The 7,810-nt window shown below is 42.7% G+C and overlaps 1 long non-coding RNA gene across 1 annotated transcript; it reads left to right on the forward strand.

The window, feature by feature from the left end:
* Positions 1 to 1,183: 1,183 nt before the first annotated feature.
* Positions 1,184 to 3,016, forward strand: LOC146184853 (uncharacterized). Its single transcript, XR_014708939.1, has 3 exons — positions 1,184 to 1,430; positions 2,158 to 2,271; positions 2,369 to 3,016. It is a non-coding gene; the product is annotated as an uncharacterized LOC146184853 (long non-coding RNA).
* Positions 3,017 to 7,810: the final 4,794 nt, after the last annotated feature.

A 7,810-nucleotide genomic window follows, 5' to 3' on the forward strand; every position in this document is an offset into this window, starting at 1 on the left:
ATCGAAATATTTGGCAGGATCCAATCCCAGCTGAAAAAGTTCATTGGTTCCAGTAAGAATTCTAGCTGGTTTTAACTGGAGCCAAATGGAATTTGTGGGTTCCAATTGGCAACAGCTTGCCCACTTGGTTTTGCTAGCTGGCAAAATGTTCTCCTATTGGAATTCTTAATGGTAACAGAATATGGCAATGGACGTAGTTGGCATGCTTATATTAGTTAGAAACTTAACTGGTTCCAATTAGAGGTCCAATGGGTTCCAGTAGGAAACTAGGCTGATTCCAATGGGCATCCAACTGTTCTAATTTACCAGTTCCCCTTCAATATTCCACTGGTTCCAAATGAAAATGAGGTGGTTTCTTATTGAAAACAAGGAAATAAGTTCAAAATGTCACACTTTCTTTCCTTTGGTCATCCAGCATGGATTTAAGCAGTTAATGAAAATTTAATTTATGTGCATGACCATGTTACAGTGTACATAAAGTGAATGCTATTTTTGGCATAGTTTAATCTGACTCATAAAAGAATGGCATTGCCAAGAAAGTCAAAATTACTGATGTTATATATAGTTATAGACATCTGCTTCTTTAAATAATCCTTTGAATGCATGAAATGTTTTAAACAAATTTTAAGTTCTAGTTTAAAAGGAAAGAAAATATTTTCAAGATTTCCATAGAACACAATTCTTGCAACTATTGTGAACTGATGTTTCTTAATTGAGTACAGAATTGAAACCCTGCTAATAATCGAGTAAAAAACCTAACACACTTTATTTTAAAAGTACTGGTGAAAAATAAGCAAACTCAATGCTTTGGATGAGACCAGAACATGTGCACGTATACAGGTGCATATCTACAGGCATATATATACGATATATCCCACGGGCATATATATTATATATGTACGACATTCTTTCAGCTGCTGTCTGCTAGCGTAGCAGACGATGCGAGTTCCGATGATCGCCTACATCAATCAAAGCAAAGTGCAGCGAAAACAATTATTTGCAAAAACTTAAAATTGATTTTAATAGCAGTAATTGTAAATATGTCACTTATCACTTGCTATAAAATTTTGACTAATGCATGTTTTCTGCACCGTGAGCGACATCATCGCTGTCGTGCCTTCGGCTTTAGCCTTCAGAAGCCAAAAATAGCCATTCCGAAGTCTAGACTAGACGACTAGCGAGGGACAACATGGCGGTGACAATGGCAAGCATGACTATAGCATGACGGCATGTTCGTGCAAACGCGTGTTTGCAAATGCTCTGTGCGGCTAGAATCCTGCGCTAATTATATGTTACCATAATTTAAACGTAGCCGTCATTATGAATGATTTTTCGGCATTTCATCTGACGCACTAAGTGGTATCACAACTTCTGGCAAGACTAAAAAATGTGAAGCGACTTCTACAAGGCCTACGACATGCTACTCTTCGGTAAGTAAAAAGTTTCTTTTCTTGTGGTAATCCCACCCTGTGTAAGTGTTCTAAGGTTGCATTGGTGTTCAGCTAAATTTTTAGAGCGTAATTAAGGCACTGACAAAGACCAACATTGACTGAAACGGGCCCGATAGCTACGATGACCGCTGCTGATCTCATTCGAGCGAACTGTCCAAGTGAGGTGATAACTTTTGTTCTCCGTGATTGATTTCCGTAGATTTATTGTATTAGCCTGTCGAACTACGTTTGGATTTACCTGCGGCCAGCAGAAAACCAACTTCATTATCCGATTGTTGCCGCCTCAGAACCGTCACTGCATATCCTGGTGGCTTCACTGTGATGACATGAAGCGCTGGTAGTTAGGTTTAAAACTAGAAACCTAGGCCAAAAATGTGTGAACAGGCAAAGACCGGTGGCTGAATGATTCAGTCTATACCTATTGCGACTAGGTTTATCCATGCTGCGATTGTGAGTGAGCATGTACCTTACTCACCTTTCACTTGTTTCATTTGGAAGCACCATTCAAGGAAAATATTTAGAGACCACATGCTTGTACAACACTTCACTTGTCCCTTGGAGGATTCTCGCCACATGTGTTTTTGCATTTGTATGTGGTTTTTTCATTTTACTCGTTCCAGAGCAAAAACTTGTACTCGATGACTTGTACTTTCTAACTAAACTAAGCTTTGCTAAATACACTTTTTTTTTCTCTACACGGCTACAGGAAGCGGCTGCAGGACATGGGCATGCCACTGCAAATGGCTCGGGAGACTGCCATGAAAGACGTGACGGGCCTCATCAACGAAAAGATTGCATATCTCAGAAGGCAAGCGAAGAGGTAATTGAATAATTTTATACCATTTTGTGTGTGACATTCAAAAAGCATCTAAGCTTGTCAGCTCTGTGATTACTTATGCTTGCCTTTATTACTTTAGGGAACAAGCTGCCAATGGAGCACTGCAGGGAGAAACCACACAAGCAGCTACGGCAGATGGCGATTGCTGAAGAATGCACAAAGGCACATTCAAGAAATTTTTTGAATTTGGATCTTTCACCATTCAGCTGTGCTGTTTTATGGGTAGCTAGTTTAAAAGGATCTTATTTGTTTCAAGTAGAGAAGCACTTTGCATTGCAAGTACATTCAAGTAATAAATGTGAAAGTGTGTTATTGAATAGAGCTTTGTTGTCTTCATTTCAAGTAATTCATGCAGATCTTGTTCTGGCCCACTCCAAACACAGAAATTAGTCCTGCAAGCATCAACATGCACCAGATGATGAGAGTATGGGTCTAGTATTAGTTCCCTAGTTAATATTCATTGGAGTAGGAACTTCCCAGCTATAATGGGGCAGCATTGATTCCATTATGTTATAATGGGTACTAGTTGGAATCGCCCAGTTAAAACCTATTGGAGTTGTCCAGTTAGAACCAGCTGGAATCGCCCAATTATAACCAGCTGGAATCGTCCAATGGGAACCAGCTGGAATCGCCCAATTGGAACCAGCTGGAATTTACCAATGGGTGTCCGAAAACCTAACTGGTACCAATTAGAAAAATTCCAATAGGAACCAATGAACTTTTTCGGCTGGGATGACCGTGCATCCCACTCAATGGCAGAGGAATGGGCAGCACAAAAGATGACAGTGGAAACTAGCTATGCATGGTAGGCAGCAACTGTGAACCATTGGTGGTTAAATGCATCTTATAACCACCCAATGCTTTAAAATGAATTCTGTAGGACTTTTGATGACTGCACTTTAGGGACATTGAGAGCAAAACTAATGGGGCAGTTGCACATGCAGCCAAGATGAAGCGTCTTCGTTGGAATGCAGAACATATGTGGGCGACTGAAGACACAAATGCGTGCTTCAGCAATCACAGGAAGGTCATAAAAAAGCACCTCGCCGGCATTGCTGAATATCCCATTAGCCAGTAGTAACTATGCTGCAGATTTTTTGCTGAGAGCACTGCCCACAGGCAGGACTTCTACTGCCAAGAGTGGCTGAATGTGGCCATGGGTAAAGCCTAAATCTCCTGAAATTCTGCAATCCCACAAACAACTGCAGAATTAGAAATTTTTTGTGAAACTGTGTGCCAGCAGCCATATACCCATTTTTTATATACTACTGTTTTTACAAACGTCAGCAGGAATGACAGAACGATTGAAAAATTACTAATATACCTGTTTTCGTAAAAATAAAGGGGAAAGGGAGGATTTTGAGACTTGAGAAGAACTTTAAAAGAAATAGTATTATTATTACAAGTAACCTCAAACTTCCAGGCCAACCTTAGCTGAAACACTCCCTCCTACCTTCTCCTCAGGAAAAAAATAATGTCAATGCAGATGGTACACTAAAATATGAGAACAGTGGAAATGATGGCGTTATTTAGGAAGCAAGGTAATGCTTCACACTTGCGTACAACAATAGAGCGAAGCAAAGCCTCCAATACGGAAATGCACGCAGCCTCCCACATAGCAGCAGTTGCCGCTTCTACTCGGAGTTTCGACCTTTCCAGTTCTGCACCCGTTAGCTCTTCTTTTCCTTTCCCTACATCAGTCCACATCTCTAGCCATCTACTCCTTTGAACCTGCTCACTGCGTGCTTTGCGCGAGGTCATTGAAAAGCTGGCTTCTCCTAGCACCTCCAATTCTAGCAGCGAAGTTCAGTTTAGCTACCTTGAAACACAGTGGGAAAAAGGAAAGAACTGATATTGATTTCATACTCTGTTTCTGAATAGGATGCAAGGCACATTCTAAAGCATTATTTTAAGCCTTCCTTAAAATTTTGCAGATTCTTTGTTCTCAATTCCCAAAATGCCACACAAAGTTTGGAGCCTTACTGCACATGGCTAGTGCAATATGTCAGGTTTCACAATTGACAATACAGAGTACTTAAAAATGCTAATTGAGGCACTAACTCTTCCAAAGCAGGCCACAGAATAAAGAAGTTTGACAGTGATAACTGAAAAATTGTCAACTGTGGTGCCTAACGTCCCTATGAGGGACATCATAGTGAAAGGTACGGGTTATTTTAGACCACCTTGAGTTTTCAGCGTGTGCTGACATCGCACACCGTGCCTTTTGCATTTTGCCTTCATTGACATGCAGCCAATATGGTGAGTATTGCAGAAAAAATGTTCTCTCAACCTCATACCGCACCTCCGACATGCACTATATGCCCATAACATCACCCTATGGACCACCATGGGGAACAATGGGCAAATAGAAGACACTCTCCAGCAGGCAGCCACCCACATACAACAATACGCTCGCACTATTGGCCTCACTTGCTCCCCAATCAAATCAGAACTCCTAATCATACACCCAAAACCTCGCACCCTCCCTACAACATCCATCAACATAACTCTGGAGGGCCAGCCTATACCAGAGGTAAACACCATATGTATCCTTAGGCTCCACTTGCAAAACACCGGATACAATAGTTTCATTACCAAAACACTTAAAAGCACAACTGCACTGGCACGTCACATTTGGCACGTCTCCATAAAACACTATGGTCAAGATGACATCTGCTGCCTCATCTACACCTTCTTACTGAGCCGTTTTTGTATACTGTTCCATATCTAAAACTATACTATTGGGAAATGACACCTTAGAAGCCCTCCTCAGGAACGCATACAAAACCACTCTCCATCTTTACCCTCATACACAAACCTCAAAACTCCAACTAGGACTCCATAACACTATGCATGAGCTCGTTGAAGCTCACAGACAAGCTCAATACTTATGGCTCACTAAAACTGCTACAGGTAGACACATACTTGATAGACTGCATATCCGAAAACTCGCCAACCACCCTCAGCTTCTCCCCCTCCCTAAACCCATACTCCACAACCTCCTAGCCAAACCACACACCCCGATTACCGCACCACACCGCACGCAGAGTGGCCCGTGCACGCGGCTTGTGCAGGCACGTGCTCTGCAGTGGCGATTGTGAACAACACGGGGTGCCCACTAATCTCTATCTCCTCCCCCCCTTCCCTCCAGAACCAGCAGAGGAGGCTGCAATAGCTGCTGCCATTGCCCACACTGAAGCTCGGTCATCATCATCATCATCAGCCTGATTATACCCACTGCAGGGCGAAGGCCTCTCCCATATTTCTCCACTTAACCCGGTTCTGAGCTAGCTGCATCCACTTGACCGCTGCAAACTTCTTAATCTCATCCGCCCACCTAACTTTCTGCCGCCCCCTGCTACGCTTTCCTTCCCTTGGAATCCAGTTTGTTACCCTCAGCGACCATCGGTACATTCTTTCAAATTCCAAAACTGCATTGCTAAATTAATTTTGCCAGAGTCAGGATCCATGAAACCACATACAGCATGCTAGAATCCATTTCTCCTGAACCATCTGGCCAAGTGGAGCTGATCTGGGTGCCTGCTCACTCGAGAAATCCTGGCAACGAGGCTGCCAATGTCCTCGCCCGAGGACTTATAAACCAGGTGGCGGCTCACTAGGGCCTGGATGACTCGCGAGAGCGCATGCATACCTCCAGCGAGCTGACGCAGGCCTATCAAGCCGAGCGTCAGCTCTGGCCCCTACCCCACCCATACCTTACCATCTACCACCAAATCCTATGGCGCCACCTGCAGGCCCTAAAATTCCCCACACCCTACCTACTATAGTGAACTAGAATACATTCTAGTGGCGCGAACGACGACACTCGGGCATGCCGATTTTCAGTGACGCCGCCACACGGCGCCACTGCAACATCTCTTTTCAATGCTTTCTTGCAGTAGTGCAACATAGTACCAATGCTTTTGTGCGCCTATTCAATAAAAGTGGTGATTTTTTCCCTATGCCGACGTATGTGGACCTCCACTCATGATAGAAGGCGTTTCATTCGACATCATTCGGGTTTTCGCCGTTGCACTAGGGTGAAAGCGCTCTTATTTCGCTGGCGTCTGCTACAGCTCATGCGGGGCGAGTTATTGCGCACTGTAAATCGTTACGGCACATTCATTTGTACAGGACAGGTATTTTTCTGAGCCCTGCAGAGCCCGCTTTATTACAGAGCTAACGCAACTGTCAGCAGCAGACTGGTAGCAAAGTGGCCAGGCATCGTGCGCACGCACGGGTTCTCGCATCTCTCCAACCACGCCGCAGTAACTTTCCTTTAGCTAATAATGATGATTATATTACCCTACACTATTCGGTATCCACTGGTAATCAGAAATGCTCATTTTAGCTTGATATCTGCTAAGCGTTAGGAAATTTGCGAACTGGTAAAGTGAGGAGCAGCTTCAAGCTGTTACATTTTTTTTTTTTTGACAATGTGGTCATGAAAAAAAAAAATCTGACGCTTTGAAACGAATTATCTGGCGATATTCTGTGGCGTCACCATTATTCTTTGTTCACAGACACAATATCTAAGATAAATCATCGCTGTAAGCCAGGGGCTCATTAAAACCCTTTCATCATCTCATATGCATAACATATATGCCAAAAATACATACATGAGGGCAGAGCAGTTTTGTTTAGGCACTTCACAAGGCTTCTGCACTGCTGTTTAATTTTATTTGAGTGCATGGGACAAAAGCCATCAACAATGAGTTATTTTGTGAAATTATTGACTACGAAAACAGTGCTAACAATGAGTTGTTTTGTGAAATTATTGACTACACAAACAGTCCTAAGAGCATCCATCTGCTCATCTTCAGGTGCTTTGAAGCTTGACATTGCGCTGGTTAATGCATTTTGTGAAAAAGTGCATGCGGGTAGTTAAGCAGTGATTTCAGCTGCACCAATTTGACAGTGGTCGGAGCACCCAAGTTAGCAGGTTTGCTTGGCCAGTAGCATACACTGAGTACAAGCTGTCTGCTTGAATTTAGGCTGAAGCAGGTTGCAAACACTTTCTCAAGGTCAGCCACAAACTGGTATCACTTCAAGGGTACAAAAGGCCTCTGTTGTCCTTAAAATTAGTAAAATTAGCCAAGTTTATTACATGTGACTTATCTTTTTCTTTTCAAAAAAAGTATAAAGCCTTTCTCACAGTTAGTTTGAAGTAGAATTTGAGGCAGGATAGAGAGGCCACAATTGTATACAGCTGCCAGCCAACTAGCTCACCCCAGGCAATTTTTTATTTTGAAGTTAAGTAATTAGTAATTATTTTTTCTAATTGACTAACTATTGCCTTTAGACAATAACTGGGTTTGCAGAATTTTAGACCGCCTTCTAAAACTTCCATTCCATTTATTTCCGATAAAGAAAGCCTCATCGTTTTTCCAAGCTCTAAAGAAAGCCCGCAAAATAAAAATATTATCAGCCTGTATAGCGCTGAGACTGGGCTGTTGAGTCACGGCCGCAGCTAATTTCTGTCACTCAACCCATGCACGGTTGGGAGCACAACAATATCGTA

This window comes from Amblyomma maculatum, chromosome 7 (assembly GCF_055883805.1).
Source record: "Amblyomma maculatum isolate TAMU_Amacu chromosome 7, ASM5588380v1, whole genome shotgun sequence".
Taxonomy (NCBI): Eukaryota; Metazoa; Arthropoda; class Arachnida; order Ixodida; family Ixodidae; genus Amblyomma; species Amblyomma maculatum.